Source organism: Macaca nemestrina, chromosome 19 (genome assembly GCF_043159975.1).
Source record: "Macaca nemestrina isolate mMacNem1 chromosome 19, mMacNem.hap1, whole genome shotgun sequence".
NCBI lineage: Eukaryota > Metazoa > Chordata > Mammalia > Primates > Cercopithecidae > Macaca > Macaca nemestrina.
In genome coordinates, this window is record NC_092143.1 from 4,704,742 (window position 1) to 4,727,961 (window position 23,220).

Genomic DNA, 23,220 nt, shown 5'->3' on the forward strand with positions numbered 1-23,220 from the left:
GCGACATCTTGGGAGCACAGATCATCCCCATCAGACAGGTGAACCTAGTGGCTCCTTGATCTTTAGATGTCCTAGCCTCCAGGGCTGTGAGAAAATAAATTTCTATTTGTTAAAAATTATTCAGTCTCAGGTATTTTGCTATAACAGCACAAATGGTCTAAGACACACTGAGAGACTGGCAGCACCGCATGACGGAGAGGATCAGATACAGCCTGACAAAGAGAGGTTCCTCTGCCCCCAGAGGCTGGAGAGCAGCGCCAGCTGGTGAGAGAGACCGTGTGGCCCCTAGGGAGAATAAAGGCCTGGGGGAGCTCCAGGGGAAAGGACTTTCCACCAGGAGTACTTGGGGGCTGCAAAGAAACCAAGTCATTACCCAAGAGACAAGGCTATGCTGCTGTCCAAAAACTCGCATCATCAGCCATGTGCTCACAGAGAGTCAGGTTTGAGGACACTCATCAGGGCTCTGGACCTGCCTAGCACAGCCTTCCAGTGTCCTCTCAAGGAGCCCACCGTGCATCCAGATGCCCATCAGCATCTGGACCCTGCTCAGCACAGACTCCCAGGGCACCCTCCCAAGAGAACAACATACTGTCCCAGGTCCTAGAAATTATTCAGTCTCAGAAATGAAGTTAAGGGACTTGGATATTTTATTAGTCCGTTCTCACACTGCTATAAAGAACCATCTGAGAGTGGGTAATTTGGGGGGAAAAAAGGTTTAATTGACTCACAGTCCTGCAGGCTATACAGAAAACATGGCTGGAGAAGTCTCAGGAAACTTACAATCATGGTGAGAGGGCAAAGGGGAAGCAAGCACCTTCTGCACATGGTGGCAGGAGAGAGAGAGCAAGGGGAGAAGTGCCACACACTTTCAAACCATCAGATCTCATGAGAGCTCACTCACTATCATGAGAATAGCATAGAGGAAATCTGCCCCCATGAACCAATCACCTCCCATCAGGTCCCTCCCCCAACAATGGGATTACAATTCCACATGAGATTCGAGTGGGGACACAGAGCCCAACCATATCAATTATCTTATTATCTCAAAGCTGTGTGAAGGGAAGCCTCAGCCAAACAAAGATGGGCCAAATGGGACAGCCTTATAGTTACACACCCTGACATCACTCTGTTATGAGAGGACTATGGAGCGGGCTCTACAGTCTGGACAGATTTCTCTACATATGAAATTTCTTCAGTGTTTATTCTATGAAGTCATGTATTTTGTATGCTTATATGTGTATATAATAAATATAATGTTTGTAGGGTTTTTCCCTCAAAAACCTTTGTGTAAAATTAAATCTCCAGGAAGATGCACCATTTTTATCTTGTAGCTGGAGTATCCTCTCTTCCAACTCCTCCCTCCATAGAAACATCTATAGGGAAAGAGAATATAGAGCCCTGGAATACAGTTCAAAAGAGGCTCAAGAGAATAACTGATGTCTGGATGGGCAGCTCAGTGGGGTGTGGGTGGGCCATGCTCCTTCAAAAGCAAGATAGCATTTCATCACACGCCTGCTCAGCTTATCCCAGATACTTGGTCGATCACATGAACTACGTCCATTGAAGCAATGCAGTCAATCTGCCAATTCAATCAAATAAGTCAATCAAACCCAAAATTGTTTCAAATGAAGTTCTTAATGGAGCAGCTATCTGACCAAATGTACTAGATTTGTTTAAAAAATCATGGCACTGAAGAATCTTGCTTTGGACTTGTATTTTATAGCTTTAAAAATCTCATTGACATGACATTAGTTTGATTCTCATAATATCTTCTGAGGTGGTCAGGGCATATATTGTTAACTTCTTTTTAGAGGTTAAGAAATGAGGGTAAGCCATTGATTAACTCTCCTAAAGTTACTACTTAGCAGAGCAGACCTGAGCCTCTGTCATCCAAATTCATCCTCCTTGGACATTCTTCACTCTCTATGGCTTTTACCCATGTAGAAATTCCCTCAGTGTGGGAACAATCCTACTAGAGTGACTCTCTGGAAAATGCATTGGGCATGTTCATGATTACAACAGTGTGGGAGACCCAAAGCATTACAAAGAAGTTATGTGTCATGACTGTTACATATACAATGGGAGGGCCAAACTTTATCCTTTAATAACAAAGTCGAAAGAGTGTCACATCATAGAGCCAGACCCGCACCCCTGCCTACCTGCAGATGATCATGTGTAACCTTACACCATATTTGCCATGCCCTTTGTGTGTAGCATATTGAACTTGCAGACATGAGTCATGGCAGGACTGTGAAGTTTAGTTAAAACACGTGCCATGGGCCTCTAGGGCCAGGAAACACAATTACAGTGTCCTGTGTGTTTTCTAGCCACCAGTGGGATGTGGGGTCAATTGAATTGTATTTCCAAACTCTTTTCTTGATTATATGCTTCCAAAATAAATATATGGATATTGTAATGTACTGTTCCAGAACTAAATGTAACATAAAGAATAGACACTGGTTATCCAGACTAGATACATTGCATGAAATAAATGTACAGCCCTTGGACATGTGTGAACTATCCAAACCTCACCCTAAAGTATTCTATTTGTTATGGATGACTTTTATTTCCAGTCCACCCATGTCCCACTTAAACCACTCACTTGGAGCAATCTGTCCTTACTGCATTCTTTTGTCTGACCTCTTCTCTGTCACTCGGTTGGCACTAAGCATATGGCACTTATACTGTTGTTTTACCCCACTTTGGCAGATGGTAAATGCATATGGTCTTCATTTAACTGGCGGCATAGATTACTTACCAGGGAGTAGTTCTTGAAGCCATAGCTTCTAGACACCAAATGTGTTCAGTGCTTCACAAAACCAAGAACTATTTAAATAGCAAGACTCGTTCTTGAAAAGTAGCTTAGTGGCCATGTTTTATTAAATGAGCATGTCCTGGGGGAACTGTCTCTGATCTCAAACAGCTTGCCAAACTTTTTCCATCTCCAAGAAGAGCTCTATGGAATTAAATTTCTCAATCTCATACGTGCAGGAATTGCAGTGTGTCCGTTTCTCCAGATAACCTGAATTCAGCACCTCTATTAAAAACATCTATTCTAGATCTTTGTACCTGGACTGCATTTTCTCTCCCACTCCCTGGTTATGGTTTAAATTACATTTTGAGGGTGATGCTTTTCAACAGCATTGAGATCCCTTATAATCTAGAACCCGGGGATCACCTTGCTGCACTGACTTCAGAAAAGTGCTGGGTGTACGGCACTCACTGTTTCTTTGTGAGGATGCTGGACAGACTGGGGGACTCAGGGACCTTCTTTCTACTCTTAGTGTCAGAAATGCAGTGCTTCTTTGGAGCATGTATGTTGCTTTGATTTTTAGAGATTGTCTTTTTTTTAATGGTTCAAATTTCATTCTTTCATTGTCCAATAGTCAATTTGGAAATAAATGTGTGTGTGTCCTCCTTTATCTCCATAGCATGCTGTGCAGCTTATATCTTTGAAAACTTACTTCGATCTTTGTGGAGTCTCCACAAAGATACTAATGGGCAAAGGCCCACTATTTGCTACCTATGTGCAAATGCTGTTTGACTGAAATCCTATTAAACCACCTACTGATTTGTGACCTTGAACATTTTGCTTTACTGTCCCTAGGTTTTACATCTGCTTTATTTGCAAAACAGAATAAAGTAAAAGTGTAAAGTAGATATCACACAGGCTTGCTATGAAGAGTAAATAAACAAAAATAGCAAAAGTTCTGACCATGTTGGCAGATACATGAAATGAGTCAATGAATGTTGGAGAAACTGGATTTTAGGCAAATCATATTCCCTCTTTTCCTTTTGTTTGCTTCTACTTCTCTTGGTTTCTCCATTTACGTATTTATTTCTTTTGTTTTTGCTTTCTCTTGAATCACTGATCCAAGTGGCCTTCCTGTACCTGCTATTAAGGACACAGATATTAAACACACACACATACACTCTCAGATCTCAAGTACTTCAAGGACATGAAAATGTGTAATTACAATACAGTGTGAGAGTGAGTTTTGCATTCATCTGATAGCAAATACATGGGCACAAAATAGCAGTGGGAAAGAAAAGGAAATGATTACCTCTTTCTGAGGGTGGAGTCAATCAGAGAAGTTCTCATAAGGGAATTGATGCTTTTTTTGGAACTTAAGCATAAATGAAGATTCCTGGGTATGCAGAGGAAACAGCATGGGCATAGGTGTGGAGATACTGAAGAGCATGGTGTCCCAGGGAAGCTGAGTGGCTCACGTTGCTAGTGCAAGGAGGCCAGCAGGCCAGGCACACAAGGCTGGGAGGCAGGCAGGGAGTCAGCTCTGAGGGGCTCTCTGGACATCTGAAAAAGTGAACCTCTATACTGAAAGTGGACCAACACCCAAAAAGGACCAACACGACCTGTTTATAAGACAAGGCTGAATTCATTATTTACTGCAGTAAAGGAAGGCACCATCTCTGCAAAGCTTTGGATCTTAGAAATAGGAAAATAAGTTCAGAATTTGTTGAGAGGTGAAAATTTGGCTTAAGGCAGGCCTTTCACCACAGGAAACTGGTGAAGATTGAATAAGAATCCCAATACAATAGTCATGGATTTGTGGGAATCACAAGGTGAGGATTTTGAGGTGAAAGACTGAAAGCATCTCAGGACTCCAAATGGTACGGTACATTGAAGAGTTGGTGGATTTTAAGGAAGTTCCTGTTATGAGTAATCACACCATTTGTATGGGCAGAACTGTCCTGCAAAGGTAAAGAAGGGACAGTGAAGCTGTGAAAACAGCAAAGTCACAGTAATGTAAACAGAAAGGGGCGGCTTTGTCCTCAGTGTCCAGGCAGTCCAGGCAGTAAGTGGGGTAGACAATTTTGGTTCTCATGACATTGACTTTTATATGCCTAAGAAATTTCTTCTCATGTATGTGCTACCTAATCTTTCTGAAAATACCAACATCTGGGGCAATGAAAAGGAAAAATTCAGCTTGGCCTGTGCTAAGTTGCATACCCAAACAGAATGGCTCTTTAAAAATATACAAGATATTAAAGGTAATTAAGTTATCTAATTTATAGTTAAGTTATCTTATTTGTGTTTTCAAATGCAAAAAATTGTCAAAAATGTTTAATTTGAGGCTGCAAACTAAATGTAAACTTTTGTACAATACGGGATTAAACAAACCACTTGCAAAATTATCTGAAAGGACAATGAAAATCTTAGTCTATCTGGGTATTCCCAGAACATACAGATACGGCAGGAGTATAGAAAAAGAATTTACGTTTTTCATTTTTCACTTCTTCAGTGTTTTTATGTCACACTCAGTCTTATGAAAGAGAAAAAGCATTATTACAAATCAACTAAGTTAGAGTTCAGTTACAGATAGACAAATCTATAAAAAGGTTTATTTGTGGTAGACTTATTAATGATATATTTCCTTACATCATTTTGTTCTGCTAAGATTTGTCATGCTTTACTCAACCAAGAAGTTGCCAAGCACAGTAAATTGAACACAAAGATCTCAAAACTTAGCATGGGACCCAGTTACCTTTAGATATAAGATGTATGGCACAGTTGCTGACATTTTAAACATATTTCCCAAATCAGGCAGCAATGCCACAAAGGCTACGTCTAGCATGGTGCACCATAGCATGAACTGTAGTGTAGGAAACACTGCTCAGCATTTGGAAACTATTGGCTTAATGTAAGAAGTTACCTCTCAAGCTTCAGTTTCCTCATCTGTAAAAAGTGGATGATGATACTATTTGTGCATTACCTTGACTTCTTGCCTTGAGTCGCTGTGTAATCACAGGAGAGGATCAAGGAAGACAGCAGGAGAGGCAGGAGTAGAACAGAAGCTATGGAGATCCATTTAGCCCCAGACCTGGACTCTAGGGAATGGGAAAAAGGACTGCACACAATCTAAGCCTGAATGATCAAGGGCTTGTGCAAATTCAAGGAGACTCTGGATTGTCACTCCTGTCTGTCTTACTCAGTTTTGTGCTGTAGTAACAGAATGTCTGAGACTGGGTAATTTATAACGAATATGAATTTATTGGCTCACAGTTCAGGAGGCTGAGAAGTCCAGGATCAAGATACTGGCATCTGGTGAGGGCCTTCTTTCTGTGTCCTCACTAAGTGAAAAGCAAGAGGGAAGAGAGAGGGCCAGAAAGGAAGAGAAAAGGGGGCCAAATTTGCCCTTTTATAACAAACCCACTCCTGTGATAACAGCAGTAATCCATTCATGAGGGTGGAACCCTCATGGCATAATTACTTCTCAAGGAACCCACCTCCTAATACCATAACATTGAAATTATATTTCAACATAAGTTTTGGAGGTGACAAGCATTCAAGCCATAGCAGTATTGATATAGTTTGGCAAGGTTCCCACCCAAATCTCACCTTGAATTCCTACATGTTCTAAGAGGGACCTGGTAGGAAGTAATTAATTCATGGGGTCAGGCCGTTCCCATGCTTTTCTCATGCTAGTGAATAAGTCTCATGAGACCTGATGGTCTTTATTATGGGAGTTTCCCTACACAAGCTTTCTATTTGCCTGCCACCATCCATGTAGGATGTGACTTGCTCCTCCTTCCCTTCCGCTGTGATTGTGAGGCTTCCCCAGCCATGCGGAACTGTGAGTTCTCCGTTAAACCTCTTTCCTTTATAAATTGCCCAGTCTCAGGCATGTCTTTATTAGCACTGTAAAAATGAACTAATACAGTAAATTGGTACCAGTAGAATGGGGCACTGCTGAAAAGATACCCAAAAATGTGAAAGTGACTTTGGAACTGGGTAACAGGCAGGGGTTGGAACAGTTTGGAGGGCTCAGAAGAAGAAAGGAAAATGTGGGGAAGTTTGGAACTTCCTAGAGACTTGTTGAATGGCTTTGCCCAAAATGCTGATAGCGATATGGACAATAAAGTCCAGGCTAAGGTGGTCTCAAATGGAAATAAGGAACTTGTTGGAAACTGGAGCAAAGGTGACTCTCGATATGTGTTATCAAAGAGACTAGTGGCATTTTTGCCCCACCCTACAGATTCCTGGAGCCTTGAACTTGAGAGAGAAGATTTAGCATATCTGGCAGAAGAAATTTCTAAGCAGCAAAGCATTCAAGAGGTGACTTAGGTGCTGTTAAAGGCATTCAGTTTTAAAAGGGAAACAGAGCATAAAAGTTCAGAAAATTTGCAGCCTGATAATGCAATGGAAAAGAAAATCCCATTTTCTGAGGAGAAATTCAAGCCAGCTGCAGAAATTTCCATAAGTAACAAGGAGTCAAATGTTAATCACTAAGACAATGAGGAAAATGTCTCCAGAGCATGTCAGAAATCTTTGTGGCAGCCCCTCCCATCACAGGCCTAGATGTTTAGGAGGAAAAAATGGTTTTGTGGGCTGAGCCCGGGGTCCCTCTGCTGTATGCAGTCTAGAGACCTGGTGCCCTGCATTCCAGCTACTCCAGCCATGACTAAAAGGGGCCAAGGTACAGCTTGGGCTGTTGCTTCAGAGGGTGAAAGCCCCAAGCCTTGGCAGCTTCCACATGGTGTTGAGCCTACAGGTGCACAGAAGTCAAGAACTGAGATTTGGGAACCTCCACCTAGATTTCAGAGGATGTAATCTAGGATGCCTGGATGCTCAGGCAGGTGTTTACTGCAGGGGTGGAGCCCTCATGGAAAACTTCTGTTAGGGCAGTGCAGAAGCAAAATGTAGGGTCAGAGCCCCCACACAAAGTCCCTACTGGGGCACTGCCTAGTGGAGCTGTGAGAAGAGGGCTAATGTCCTCTAGACACCAGGATGGTAGATCCACTGAGAGCTTGCACTATGCACCTGGAAAAGCCACAGACACTCAACATCAGCCTGTGAAAGTAGCCAGGGAAGGGTCTATACCCTGCAAAGTCACAGGGGGAGAGCTGGCCAAGGCTGTGGGAACCCATCTCCTGTTGTGGCAAAGGAGATAATTTTGCAGCTGTAAGACTGCATTGGATTTCGGACTTGCCTGGGGCCTGCAGCCCCTTCATTTTGGCCAATTTATCCCGTTTGGAATGGCTGTATTTACCCAATACCTGTACCCCCATTGTATCTAGGAAGCAACTAACTTGCTTTTGATTTTACAGGCTCATAGGTGGAAGGGACTTGTCCTTCTCTTAGATGAGACTTTGGACTGTGGACTTTTGAGTTAATGCTGAAATAAGTTAAAATTTTGGGGGACTGTTGGGAAGGCATGATTGGTTTTGAAATATGAGGACATGAGATTTGGGAGGGGCCAAGGGTGGAATGATATGGTTTGGCTCTGTCCCCACCCAAATCTTATCTTGAATTCCCACATGTTGTGAGAGGGACCTAGTGAAAGGTAATTAAATCATGAGGGCCGGTCTTTCCCATGCTTTTCTCATGATAGTGAATAAGTCTCATGAGATCTGATGGTTTTTAAAACAGGAGTTTCCTTACACAAGCTCTCTGTTTGCCTGCCGCCATCCATGTAAGATGTGACTTGCTCCTCCTTGCTTTCTGCCATGATTGTGAGGCTTCCCCAGCCACGTGGAGCTGTCAGTTCTCCATTAAACTTATTTCCTTTGTAAACTGCCCAGTCTCGGGTTTGTCTTTTTCAGCAGCGTGAAAGCAGACTAATACAAATATCTAAGGGTTTGATCTTGTAAGAGGGCAACAATAATTCTTCCTGGTCTTTGTGTCATCCTTACATGATTAAAATAAACCTCAGCTAATCAATAATTGGATAAGAATTCATTTACTTTCTCTCTCCACAATACTTAAGCACCCAGTCCTGTGAAAAACTTGGATTTTTTTCTTCCTGCACAGCTCCAACTGAAGTCCTTGAAATGATTTTCATTGACTTTCATAATCTAACTTGGTTCATGGAGCCATCTGGAATCCAGTTACTGTGGAGAAAGAAACAGAATAAAAATACTCCTTGACTTACAGTGGGGTTATGTCCTGATAAACCCATAATAAGTTGAAAATATTGTAAGTCAAAAATGAATTGAATACACTTAAACTACCAAACATCATAGCTTAGTCTAACCTACCTTAAAAACGTTCAAAACACATTAGCCCACAATGGAGAAAATTATCTAACATAAACCCCATTTTATAACAAAGTGTTGAATATCTTTAATTTATTGAAATGATTTATTTATCAAATACTGTAATTTATTGAATACTGTACTGAAAGTGAAAAACAGAATGTCCATACGGGTAATCAAATGATTTCTATTGAATGAGAACCACTTTCAGGCCATCATAAAGAGGAAAAATTGTAAGTCAAACCATTGTTAAGTCAGGGACCATCTATATACCAGATTACCTCAGTCTAGGTGACACCCCTGCTCCCAACACAGGTTTCAGCTGTATAATACACTTTCTTTCAAATAAAAGGATAAGTATTGGTTTCCAAATTTGGGTGCTGGTGCTATGGGGTAACCCATGATGTGAAGTAAAAAGTAACAAAGGTTTGCTGCAGTTTCCCTCCTTGAAGAGGCTCTGCCAGAGGCCGTGCGAAGATGGTTTTCACATGAAATCAACTTCAGGTTGCAAAAGGCTTCCTTGACTGTGGGAATGACATTGAAAAGACTGACTTTCTTTCTGAAGCTCTGTAGAGAGTGTGGTTAACCCCAAGATGTGAGAGATAAAGCAATAGAAATGCCTAACACATTACAGATATTATTAGAAATTACTATGCAGAATTTATTATTAACGTGCCTGACACTCCAACAAAAGGACTTGACAAAAGCTCCTGGATTTGCTATAAGGAAAAGTTCTATGTCAGAGCCCATCCCGACACCAGGGAGCCCAACATAGCAAAAACATGCAGAAGCAAGCCCACTGGTCCTGAAGGCCTGGGTGGTGTGAATAGAGGGGGATTCTGCCTGGCTAGGCACCAAGCTCTGGTCTCTGTTCATGGGAGGCCTGGCAATATGGTCTGCGTTTGTATCCCTGTCCAAATCTCATGTTGAATTGTAATCCCCAATATTGGAGGAGGGGCCAGGTGGGAGGTGATTGGATCATGAGGGCAGATTTCCCCTTTGCTGTTCTCAAGATAGTGAGTGATTTCTCATGAGATCTGGTTGTTAAAAAGTTTGTAGCACCTCCCTCTTCTCCTTCTTCCTCCTGCTTCAGTCATGTAGGATCTGCCTGCTTCCTCTTTACCTTCCGCCATGATTATAAGCTTCCTAAGGCCTCCCCAGCCACGCTTCCTGTACAGTGTGTCAACTATGAGCCAATTAAACTTCTTTTCTTTATCAATTACCCTTCTCAAGTAGTTCTTTATAGCAATGTGAGAACATACCAATAAGTGGTTTATAGGACACTAAGATCTAAGAGTTTGTGGACATTTTAGGGTCGAAACAGCATCCTACAGAGCTACATACCCTTTACAAGTTTGCAACACCCTTGCATTGCTCAGAAAGCTGCAGACTGTCTGCAGATGTACAAGTGTGAGAACTCGGAGGCCCAGGGTCAGAGACAGCAGGATCGCCCTATAACTGCGTGCACACTGAGATATCTATCATCATTACAGAGGTGCAGCTTCTGCCATAGATTTCTCCAGATACAGGCAGAGGCCCCAGCAGGCAAAGCAGCAGGGCCCATGAGTTGAGTTTTAGCTTTTATACTAGAATTCTCCATCTGTACTTTAGGTTCAGATGGGGAGTAGACATTTGGGGAGTTGGTAGGTGAGAGTAATGGCCCACGTTTTATCATTATCTTTGCCTACTTTTGTGACCAGTTACTATGTGGCAGATACTGTGCTCGTCCCCTGTATCTGTTACCACAAGTAATTGTGAAAACTGCCTGGAACATAATATTATTATTCTCTCTGTTTCACGGATGAAATATCTCTGAGGCTTAGAGACAAGAGTAACTGCTCATTGCTGTGGGGACAGAGGCAAAGCCTCCTGGGCTCTACTCTGCTTCTTTTCTGTTTCCTCTCAGAAGGCCGGGAGGTGTTTAACCTCCCACTTGCTAACTATCAGGTAAAACTCTCAATTTGGAAGAAAGTAAGAGGCAGCCCCAAGCGCCCATGGGTGGTAAGTGGCCTCGGGTGAGGTGGTGGCATCAACATTGTGAAGACATAGAGGAGGGGAGACGCAGAGTGTCTCAGATTGCTTTCCATGTGCTGGGTCTTACACTGAGCTCTTTCCTCTCCATCACTGCAGAACCATACCATCATCTCCAACTTAATGGATAAGGAAATCAAGGCTCAAAGAGGCAGAGTACTGGCCCTGGAGTTTGGATCCAAACCCAATCTATCTTTCCTAAAACCCATCATGGTTTTTGTTTGTTTGCCTTTTGCTATATTCAGTCCATACCCTTTGGACTGACGGGCTGTTCCTCTCAAGACACCGAGTTCCCTGTACCTCCCTACGGTCACCAAAGTGATGTTGCAAGACCGAGCTCCAGGAATAGGTTGGCCAGTAGGGACAGCCCTTTCTAGGTCAGCCACTCCCAAAAGACCTGCCCAAGGAAGGGCTTCCTGTCCCATGGCCATAAAGAGTGTAGGTGCAGCCAACTTCACCACAAGGTTTGCACCCAGAGGTGAGCCTTGCTGAACCAGCAGGGCGAGATTTCATCAAACAGCTGCTCAGGTTTCAACAATAGCATGGCTGGGCCTTGCACTAGTGGGCTGCCTTAGCTACATGGAGGGCAGCTGGCTCTGTCTTCTAACTGCATGGCCACACTCCTGGGGACTGTTCCCCAGACTAGTGCCAGAGGTGCTGCCATGGGGGGTCAGGACTCTCAGGTATGTGAGAGGTGGGCCTCTGATTAGCTTTCCCTCTAACCAGACTGTTGTATGATTACATCTGGGAGCTTGTCCATACTGCTACGCAGGGCAGCTCATTCCAAACAGAGCCAGTTAATCCTTCCTGGAACTGGTTGCAGGAGGCAAGTTCATTTTAGCCAAAGTGTTCAGCCAGGAGGAAAAGCTGGGAGTGGGGGACAGGACAGGAAACTGAGTCATGCCCAACACGCAGCAGGTAGGCACTGCAACTAACCTATGCTCATTATTCAGGGTTGCCAAACCCTTGTCCAGCTCCACTAAGAAGTTTTCATAATGCTGCCAGCAAGTATGACGTGGCCTTGTTAATATAGAGACAAATACCTTTCAGCCTGGTTTGCCAGAGGGTGATCAGGATACGACCAGAGGCCCACAGAGAGTCCACGGAAGGGCAATCTTGGAATTTTCAAGGATGAAATCTAACGTTTATTGAGCATTTGTTATGTGCCAAGCATTCTTCTGAGGGTTTCATGTATATTCATGTATTTTGTCCTAGTAGAACTGTGGACTCAGCCTGTTATTTTTAATCCATTTATAGCTGTGGGTATGGAAGCACAGAAGATAAGGTAACTCATGCAAACAAAAATGTTTATAAACAGCAGAGCCCAGATTGGAACCCAGGCATTTTCCTATCTCTATTGAAAAAACCAGAAACAGAAAGTTGCATAAACAGCATTTTTATGTGGGGAAGGGTAAGGATGGCTATGTGGTGTTGATAATTAATAAGTGAGAAATTGAGAGTGTGTTCTATCCTTGTGCAATTGGTGTTTCTCTAGTCCGACACTGCTCAATTCTCTGATCAAGGCACTTATTAGCCAGTGGCGGAGTCTGTGGGGAGGGGGTCACAGAACTGGGTGGTTTGGGGTGGAGTCAGGGAGTTGCTATTGTTACTCACCCCTAGTGCACTGGGGAAGGGCTTGGCACACACTAAACTCTGAGGCTGACACTGAGCACAGGATGCCACACCAAAGAGCAGACAACGGCTACTGGAAACGAGGAAAATCACCAACCCCATTCATTGCTTTCCTAGGCCTGCCATACAAATTACCACATTTGCACAGCTCTGGAAGCCAGAAGTCCAAAGTCATTGCATCAGCAAGGCCTTGCTTCCTACAAAGACTCTAGCAGGGAATCCTTCCTTGCCTCTTCCAGCTTCTGGTGGCCCCAGGAGCTTGGCTTGTGGCCACATTACTCCAGTCCCTATCTCCGTCTTCGCATAGCCATCTTCTGTCTTTGTGTCTGTTTTTCTTAAAAGGACACGAGTCACTGGAGTAAGGACCCACCCTAACCCAGGTTGTCCCCATCCTAATTTATCACCTTTGTAAAGACTATTTTCAAATCAGATGGCGTTCTGAGGTTCTAGGTGGACAGGAATTTAGGGGAGACATGATTGAACCTAGGACGACCATGCATGTGGCAATCTCTGCACTTTGTGAGATCAGCACCGGAGAACTTGGGAGAGACAGGTGGTGATTTGAAGGGCAAAAGTGTCCCTTGGAGGCTTCACTCCTCCCTTCAAGGGATGTCCCAAAGTTGTAATCCTGGAAGGCTGTGAGCCAGGAGAATAGTTACTCGAGAAGGGACAGAACTGGGATTTGGAGACTGAGGAACTCGGCTGCCAAGAGTCCTTTTTTATCAGCCCCAGGAAGTTTATTCCCAAACTCCCCAGTCACAGCTGTGGCCTCATAGGCTCTCAGCTAAGGATGTGCACAGATTTCCAGGGCCACTGCTCTGACCTCCAGCACTGAGGCTGTCTCCACCTGGGGGGTGGGAGAGGCACGGTTGAGTGAGAAACATGCTTAAAGGGGCAAACGTACCAAATATAAAATGTCCCACAAGAATCGAGGACATAGCAACATACGTGCAATTAATGATACTTTCTAAGGATCGTATTTCACGCCTAAATATGCAACATTTTAACAACAATTTGTCCTTCCCACCCAAATGCCTCCATGATGGGAATTTTGACAGTGTGTTAGTTTAATTTCCACTACCCAAAGATAAAAGACCCATGGAAAGGAAATGAAAAAGCTAAATGGCTAGAAAGAGCATGGAAAACCATAACCACCAAATTGTAAATCAGTAAAACAACTTGTTAGTCATGGAAACATAGAACTATGTGACTTCTATAATGTGCTCACTTCTTTCATTTAATAAATATTTTCTGGCACAAGTAACAATATTGTAATCTTTCATTAGAGAAATATGTCAATGTTCTACTAAAACTCCAAGTCCTATAAAAAAATCTGTTTTAAATTCCAGTTTTGTGGAAAAATATTAATTTTTTTCTATAAATGTAAAACAATGAGTGAATTCATTCGATGTAATTTTCTTTCCATTCTAAAAGAGTACCTAAACGTCACAAAAATAAAGTTGGGGCCAATGCTGTCAATGAAGAGAAATGAAAACACTATGGAAATTGTCCATCATTAGAAGTTTAAACTCTGTGAATCCTGTGTCCTTGTGCCTGGACCCTAGGGTCCTCTTTCTGGGATCTTCACCCTCATTTTCCGTCCTCATTCCTGGGTGCCCCTCTACTCGGCCATGCTTGGAACTTCCTCTTTCCAAGCACTCCTGCCTTCATTTTCATCCTTCCTTCTCTCGGGACTCCTATTTCCCCTCCATTTTCCATCTATCCCTGTCCATTCCTCCAGCAACCACCCTTGCTGGTCACCTGTCCCATCTTCGAGGTGGAATCTTCCACGCCCTTCTCTGAAGATTCACAGTCGCTGCTCCTGCCACTCTGAATTCCCACCCCCTCCCATGCCTGCCCTTCCTGAGAGTGTGAACTTAGCAAAGCTCATGTTTCTCATGTGTCTGTCCCTGCTGCAAAGCACAGGGCAGGTGCCCGATCAGGGCTTGCTGGATGGCTACTGAGTGCCCTGCTACAGCTCAGACTACACCCAAAACATTCTTGCACATTTCCAGTCAAACCAATTGCGCACAGCCTTTCCCCTGGCTGCCTTCACGCTCTCTGCCTCTCCCGTGAACATCCCCACCTTAGCAAAGCCCTGCCTTGTCTTCAAAGCTGGGTTCAGATGTCATGCTGCTTCCCAAGAGACATCTCCCTCCTCACTCTATGATTTTTGCTAGGGCTGCCATAACACTGTACACAAGCCAGGACCTTAAACAACAGAAGTATAATGTCTCACAGCTCTGGAGGCCAGAATCCTGAGATCAGGGTGCCCACAGGGCTGCTTCCTTCGAGGCTCTGAGGGAGCAGTCTGTCCCCAGCCTCACTCCCTAGCTTGTGGGTGGCCACCTTCTCCCTGTGTCTCCTCAAACCCTCTTTGCTCTGTGCATGTTTGTGTTCAAATCTTTTCTTATAAGGACACCAGTCATATGGGATTAGGACCCACCCTAATGACCTCATTTTAACTTAACTGACTTCTCTAAAGACCCTGTCTCCAAAGAGAGTCACATTCAGAGATCCTGGGAGTTAGGACTTCAGCCTATGGATTTAGGGAAGGGACACAATCCAACTTCTAATAGCCGCCTCATGCCTCTTTCACCATTGAGACCTACAGTCCCCATACCTGGGGCCGTCTGTTAGACATATCTAAACACCTTGGTAAGACCCTTTGTCCCTGTCCCAGAGGAAACCACACCCTGGGTTTAGTGAGTATCCCATCCCCAGATTTTCTTCCAGGCTTCTCACTTCTCCTTTTGGTTTCAAAATTGGATCCAAAGTTCCACTACGTGATATCCAGAATGTTTGTTCTGGCAAGCTCCAGCCTTTACATTTATGAAATATTGTTGCCTCAAAAGCAAGGCTACCTGGACCTGGTTTCTGCCCATTTCCCATGAACAGAAGGCCAAAGGCCTGCAGTAAAAAATGCCTAGTGGGTTGAGACTTTCTGGGGAGAGGTCCAAAAGGCAACTATTTAGGAATTCTTTTCATATATTTTTTCTTAACTGAGTAGGATCGTACGGAATTGATTCACTAAAAAAGAATTGTCATAAAATCTCACACCATTGACTTGTAAATGGAATCGAATGTGTAGAGTCTACGTAATGACACCATCAAACGGGAAAGAGCTATCACACTCGTATAACGGATGAGAAGCAGCATGAGCACGGCAGGCGAGCCTCCCAGGGGCATTGGCGTGATTCCACTCACTGCGTTTTTATCTCCAGTTTCTCTAATTTTTGTTATTTTTTTCCTCGGGTCTCAAGACAAGAGCAGAAAGACTTTTTTCTCTCCTAACAAATCACCTCATACAGAAGTCAATAATATAAATACTTACGTGGCTGGGGTCAGTGCCTGGGCTTTATTAAAACTGATTTTTCAAAATGTATTTCCATTGTTACTGCAGCTACAAGGAAACCCTCCAATCAGACACTTCGCATCCTAACGTCAACGCCTGCGTGGTACAAGCCCTAAAGATGGAAAACGGAGTGAGGGAGGTGGAGGGGAGATGCTGTGGGCTTCCCGGGATGAGTCCTGCAGGGCCGGTTTCCTTGGGGGCAGCAAACCCCAGGAGAATTCTCCCTCACTTCCTTTCCAGGAGATTCCCCCAAGCTCCCACACGCACCTCCACGGCTCCTAGATCAAGCTCTGACTCTGCTCGGCCTCATGGTTGCTGGCTACGCAAAATCATCAAAGATGCCCTCGGTGGGAGTCATGCACCCCCCACCTGTGGCTGAAGGCCAGGCCACACACTGGAGAGTCTCAGCACACAGGCAGGACGCTGTGGGTTCGGTTGCCAGGAGCATCTGTTCGCAGAGTGGACACAGTACAGGGCTCATCCCGCATCACACTGTCCTGCCCTGGCAGTCACACCCGGTCCCCTCAGGGCCAGAGCCTGGTTTTCTGTAGAAAAACGTAGAGAGTCCACTGGCTAGCTTCTGGGCTGGGCGACCTGGGCCTGTGTTAAGCACAGCCCACTCTCTGCATGCTTCTCCTACCCCTCCTCTTAAATTATTGGGGTTCCTATGATGTGCAAGCTGGGGGACCTGGTTAAGTTATGTGCTCTGGACTTGTTAAGTACGACTAGCTTAGGGAAGGACTAAGCCTGTGCTCTGATGGCGTGGGGTCAGCACTCAAACTGCGCAAAACACCAGCCCCTGCGAACTAAGGAAGATCCATAGAGGAAGTCATCTCTTCCCCATGGAAACCAGTGCTCAGTGTGTTTCCAACGCTCACGTCACCAGCTGATAGAGAGGAGAGGCATGAGCGTGCGCGGGAATGGCCGTGAAAACAAACTCCAAAGAAACGCGGCCAGCAGCAAGAATCTCTAACCACATGGATCGCATAAAACCAGGGAGGAATGCAAGGAAGGAAAGTGTGTAAGGAACAGCAAAGAAGGAAGGCTCAGCCACAAATCTCTCTCTCTCTCTCTCTCTCACACACACACACACACACACACACGCCACAAGGGATAACATAATACCCCAAGGTATAACCTGCAGACACACTGAGATCAGTCCCTCCCTCCTGCCTTCTCATTCCGAACCATTCTGGTCAGTCTTCCATTTAGCTTAGCTGGCCCTTTCATTATATTCATACTTTGAACCTTTCTTTATGTGTCAGGATTTAGGGATATTGTTTTCTTTTGTAATTTTCCAACAAGTTGCGAGGGGGAAAAAAGCATACATACCTTAAAAAGAACTTGCAAAGTGAACATTTTTCTTTGTACCCACAATAATCTTTTATTTATTTCTTTTTTTTTTTTTTTCTTTTGAGATGGAGTCTCACTCTGTCGCCCAGGCTGGAGTGCGGTGGCGCGATCTCGGCTCACTGCAAACTCCACCTCCCGGGTTCACGCCATTCTCCTGCCTCAGCCTCCCGAGTAGCTGGGACCACAGGCGCCGCCACCACGCCCAGCTAATTTTTGTATTTTTAGTAAGATGGGGGTTTCACCGTGTTAGCCAGGATGGTCTCGATCTCCTGACCTCGTGATCCGCCTGCCTCGGCCTCTCAAAGTGCTGGGATTACAGGCGTGAGCCACTGCGCCCGGCCTCTTTTATTTCTATTATAAAGGCAACACTTTTTTGTGCAAAATTTGGAAAATACAGAAAAATATAAAGAAGGTAAAAACCATCCACAATTCTTCCTCCCAGAAACAACCATAGTTGTATTCTAGAAAATGTATTTGTATGTTTATTATAGTTGATCCAAAAGAACAATCGAGGTAAATATGAATACAATTTTATTGTATGAAGGTGGTTTCACACTGTATGTACTACTGCATATTGTTTTATTTAAAGTAATGTTGTGAGAATTTTAATATGGTACTAAGTAGTCTTTGAAAGCATAATTTTTAATAGCTACAAAACATTTTTAAGGAGTGTATCACAATTTCTTTTCCCATTTCTCTATTCTTGGATCTTCAGAAGGTTCCTAATTTTCTCTCGTGAACATGCTCCAATGACTCCCTCTGTACATAAATTTTTGAGCACATTTCTGATCATTTCTTTAGGATATTTTCTTAGGCATGAAATTGTTGATCTAAAGAGAGTAAACCTTCCTACGCTGTCTCCTCTCTCCCACCTGTATGAAAACATCCATTTCACATAATTGCCAAAAATGGAAACAACCCAATTGTCCACTCAAGTAGAATAAATAAACAAGATGCAGTCTGTCTACAGAGTGGAGCATTATTCAGCTATCTAAAGGAATGAAGTTTTCCCACCTATTACAACAGGGTAAGATCGTATGCTAAGTAAAAGAAGCCAAACACAAAGGCCACATGTTGCCTGATTCCATTTATGCAAATTGTTTTGAATAGGGACATGTATAAAGATAGAAAGTAGATGAGTAGTTACCAGGGCTGGGGTGGTATCACACAGTGACTGAATATGGGGATGACACTTTTTTTTTGCTGTGACGGAGACATTCTAAAGCTAGATCGTGGTGATGGTTGCACAATTTTGTAAATTTACTAAAAATCATTGTATTGCACACTTAAAAGGAGAGAGTTTTGTGGCATGTAAATTAGACCTCAATACAACTTTCAAAGTCATTTTCACTACTTATTGTTTCAGATTATTTTAGGATCATTCACTGAATTTTCCAAAATCACTATTCCACTAAAATTTGAGGAAGACTTATATTTACACTAATAATTTAGTATCAAGAAAAATAATGTGCATTCTTATTTCTTAAACTGTCTTTATGTTACTAGAGTCACATTCTTCATTTTTATTAGCTAAGTCCTTTCTTAAGGTGAGACCACTCACTTTCTTTTGATTAATGTAATTTTTGCCATAAATATTTCCAGCCTATTATTACAGTGTAGAGAAAAATATTTTTATATTTATTTAACCTTCTATCACTTTGCTTAATTTAACTCTTTTAGATTCATTTGGTATTAGAAGCATACAATTGTAGAAACTTCAAAGAGTTATTAGGTCTCTTTCTAATAATAATTCTTCCTTCCCCTACACTGGCCAGACTTCCAGCATTAATTAGGAGGATGATGTTGATAACAAATAAAATTGCCTTATTCCTGATTCTAATGAGAATTTTTCCAGCGTGTCACCACTAAGTATAATGTTGACTTTTGTTTCTTTTTAACCTTTTTATTTTGAAATAACTATACATTCACAGGAAGTTGCAAAAATAGTACAGAGAGATCCTATGAATCCTCTGCCCAGTTTGCCCCGTTGGCTACATCTTATGTAGCTACCCTACAATATCAAAGCCAGGAAACTGGTACAGACTCAGTGTGCAAATAGTTTTGTGTCATTGGTGGTATATGTAGATTTCTGTAACCACCAGGCAGACAAGATATGTAACTGCTCCATCATCACAAAGATATCCTTTGTGCTTCCCTTTAAAGTCAAGCCATCCAGCCCCACCATCTCTCAACACTGGCAATCACTGATCTGATCTCCACCTCTTTAATTTGGTTGTTTCGAGAATGTTCTATAAATCATATAGTATGTGACCTTTTGAGACTGGCTTGTTTTACTTGCCCCAATTCATTTGCCATGCATGCAAGTTGTTGCACATGTCAGCAGTTTGTTTTCCTTTATTGCTGTATTATTCTCTGGTATGGACGTACCATAGTTTGTTTAACCATGCACCTATTGTTGGTAATTTTAGTGTTTTTAGCTATTGCAAATAAACTTGCTATAAACAACCACTGCAGATTTTTGTGTAGGTATAAGATTTCAGTTCTCTGAGATAATCGCCCAGGAGTATGATTGCTAGGAAATATAATAAATATATGTTTCGTTTCTTAAGAAACTGTCGAACTGCTTTCCAGAGTGGCTGTACCACTTGACGTTGCACAGCAATATGTGTGAAATCTAGTTTCTTTGCATCCTTGCCAGCATTTGGTGTTGCCGTTCTGTTTTATTTTACTTGTTCTAATACGTAGGTAGTGATTTCTTATTGTGGTCTTAATCTGCATTTCTTTAATAGCTAATGAGGTTGGAAATCTTTTCAAGTGCTTATTTGACCCAGGTACACTCTGTATAGTAAATGTCTCTTCATGTCTTTTGCACATTTTCTAATTGAATTGCTTGATTTTTACTGTTGCATTCTGAGAGTCCTTTATGTATTCTGGATGTGAGTCCTTTCTCAGACATGTGATTTGCAAATATTTTCTCCCTGTCTGTAGCTTGTCTTTTGATCCTCCTAAGAGGGTCTTTTGCAGAGCAAACCTTTTTGATCTTGATGAAGTCCAATTTATGGATGTTTTCCTTTTATGGATTGTGCTTTTGGTGCCATGTTTAAGAATTCTGCACCAAGTCTTAATCTTGAAGATTTTGAATTGTGCCTTTCTAAAATTTTAGTTTTATTTTTACATTTAAATCTTTTCTCTATTTTGAGTTAATTTTTGTATAAGGTGTGAGGCTCAGGCTGAAGTTTACTTTTTGCCTACGGAAATTCAGTTGTTCCAGTAACATTTGTTGAAAGTGATTCCTCCATTGAACTGCTTTTACGTCTTAGTCAAAAATCAGCTGGGCATGTTTAGGGGTATTTCTTTTTCTCTGTTCTGTTCCGTTGATCTATGTGTCCATCTTTCCATCAGCACTACAGAGTTTAGGTTACTGTCACTATATAAGAAGTATTGAATTCAGGTAGAGTGACCTTTTGAAATGTATTCTTTGTATTCAACATTGTTTTTGCTATTCTAGTTACTTTGCCTTTCCAAACAAATTTCAGAATAATCTTGTCTCTACAAAAAAAATCTTGCTTGGTTTTTAATGTAAATTTTATGAAGCCTATACATCAATTTAGTCAATGGATCAATTGACTTCTTTACTACATCATCTTCTAATCCATGAACACAGTATCTCTATTTCGATCTTCTTTGGTTTCTTTTATCGATGTTTTGTAGTTTTCAGAATACAAGCTTGTGTTAATTTTTTTTACATTTATTACTAAGTATTTCATTTGTATTAAGAAACTATAAAAGGAATTATATTTTTAATTTTACCTTTCAAGTATGTATTGCTAGTATACACAAATACAGTTGATCTTTGTCTGTTGATCTTGTATCCTGAAACCTTGTTGAACTCATTGCGTATGACTGCAATTATTTTAAATTTGCTTTGGATTTTCATGGCCCATCTTACTGTATGTTCTCAGGGCCTTGGAAAACAACGTGTACTCTGCTGGTTTGGGGTGAATTATTTCATAAATATAAATTAGGTCTTGTTGGTTAGTGGTGTTCTTGAGTTCTTTTATATGCTTGCTGGTTTCCTGTTCTTCTACTTTCTGTCTCTATCACCTGGACTACTCTAGGTACCTCATATAAATGGAATCAGACAGTGTGTTTCCCTTTGTGACTGGCTTATTTCACATAGCATGACATCCTCAAGATTCATTCACATTGAAGCAAGTGTCAGAATTTTCTTCATTTTTAGGGCTGGATAATATTCCACTGACTTGATTAGATTTTGGTGTTTTAGGGTTTTGTCTCTTTTTTTTTCTTCTTTTTTTTTTTTTTTTTTTTGGTAGAACTTCAGCAGCATAATGGAAGACGTGGAGTTGGCAGTGATCCCCATTCCAACCTGGTCCCCATTCCAACTCCAGCCACTATGATACTGCATTATGCTTCTATGAAGCCAGGGGTTTTTTTGTTTTGTTTTGAGATGGAGTTTCACTCTTGTAACCCAGGCTGGAGTACAATGATGCAATCTTGGCTCACCGTAACCTCCGTCTCCCGGGTTCAAGTGATTCTCCTGCCTCAGGCTCCCAAGTAACTGGGATTACAGGTGTGCGCCCACGCCCAGCTAATTTTGTGTGTGTGTATGTATGTGTATTTTTAGTAGAGACGGGGGTTTCTCCATGTTGGTCATGCTGGTCTCAAACTCCTGACCTCAGGTGATCCACCTGCCTCAGCCTCCCAAAATGCTGGGATTACAGGTGTGAGCCACCGAGCCCAGCTGAACCCAGTGTTTTAAAAAAATAGTCCTGTTACTGAAATCAATTTCACCAAACAATAGAACAATTAAAGGAGCTAGTAAACTCTGTTTTTGTTACAATGATTGTTTACACTATACAAATCAGATGAGTCATTCTGTTTTGCCAGAAGATAACTTAGAGAAAATAGTTTGAAATTCTATATTATTTACATGGTAGACTAAAATAGACCCATCAATTACCATCTACTGAGTTTTTACATAAGTATAATGTTCTTAAAACAAACATTGTTGTTATTGCCATTCAGTCTAAGATTTAATTATTGGCTTATAGAGTGAAAAAATTTAAAAGCCAATCAGTTTAAGGTGTAAAGGAATAAAAAAATCCAAGGAAAACTATCATTGAACACTTCATCTACACTTTAATAAAGTCACAGAATACATATTTTCTCTTTTTGACAAATTGAACATAAAGAAAATAAAAGATCCAGTAAAGAGGAAGAAGAGTGGCAAGGAAGGAAGGTCAAAGAACTGGAGAAAGGATGGAAGGGAGGGAAAGAAAGAGGATCTCCCAGGTCTCACCCTGCAATATCAAGTTTCCTTCCAGAAGTGAAGTTACCCTCAGCTGAGAGAACTCCATCCTGGGAAATGTCTATGCACATACTGGTGGTGAAGGATGAAGTCTCAGTTTTGCCTCAATGAATGGCCTGGGACTTAGAGGTTTAAGCCACCTCATTAATGTTATGTTAACTTTATTTTTGGCATAAGAGTGAAATTTTTTTTTCATTTATTTCTGATGTTCACTTAACAAAGACAGAGTATGAGAAATTTTCCTGAGGTGAGGAGGACATTTGAGGCAGTGTAGACAAAAGACTATTTCTGCTCAAAAGACCATCCAAGATACAAAGACAGAAGTTAGAGGCCATCGCTCAAATGGAAGAGAGATTTTAAAAGCCCTGATTATCACAGAAACATACACTTGAGGACCTTCCACAAATGTAATTCAATCTGAAAGTCTTTTTCAAGGTTAATGAGTATCAGAGAAAGTTATAAATTAAATGTTTTTAAAATATAAGCTTGACCATTTTTAATCAAGCTAAAAGAGCTATTTCAATTTTCTATGAAAATGCATGTTAAGATGATCTTAAGTCCA

General features: G+C 42.0%; 1 long non-coding RNA gene across 1 annotated transcript in view; it reads right to left on the reverse strand.

Annotated features, from left to right (window-relative positions):
• Positions 1-8,530: 8,530 nt before the first annotated feature.
• LOC105489315 (uncharacterized) overlaps positions 8,531-23,220 on the reverse strand; it is a 37,710-nt gene continuing 23,020 nt past the window's right edge. Inside the window, exons 2-4 of the long non-coding RNA XR_011616747.1 lie at positions 15,995-16,127; positions 12,072-12,285; positions 8,531-8,853 (exon numbers count right to left, since the gene is read on the reverse strand). This is a non-coding gene — a long non-coding RNA (uncharacterized lncRNA). The remainder of the gene's footprint in view (positions 8,854-12,071; positions 12,286-15,994; positions 16,128-23,220) is intronic.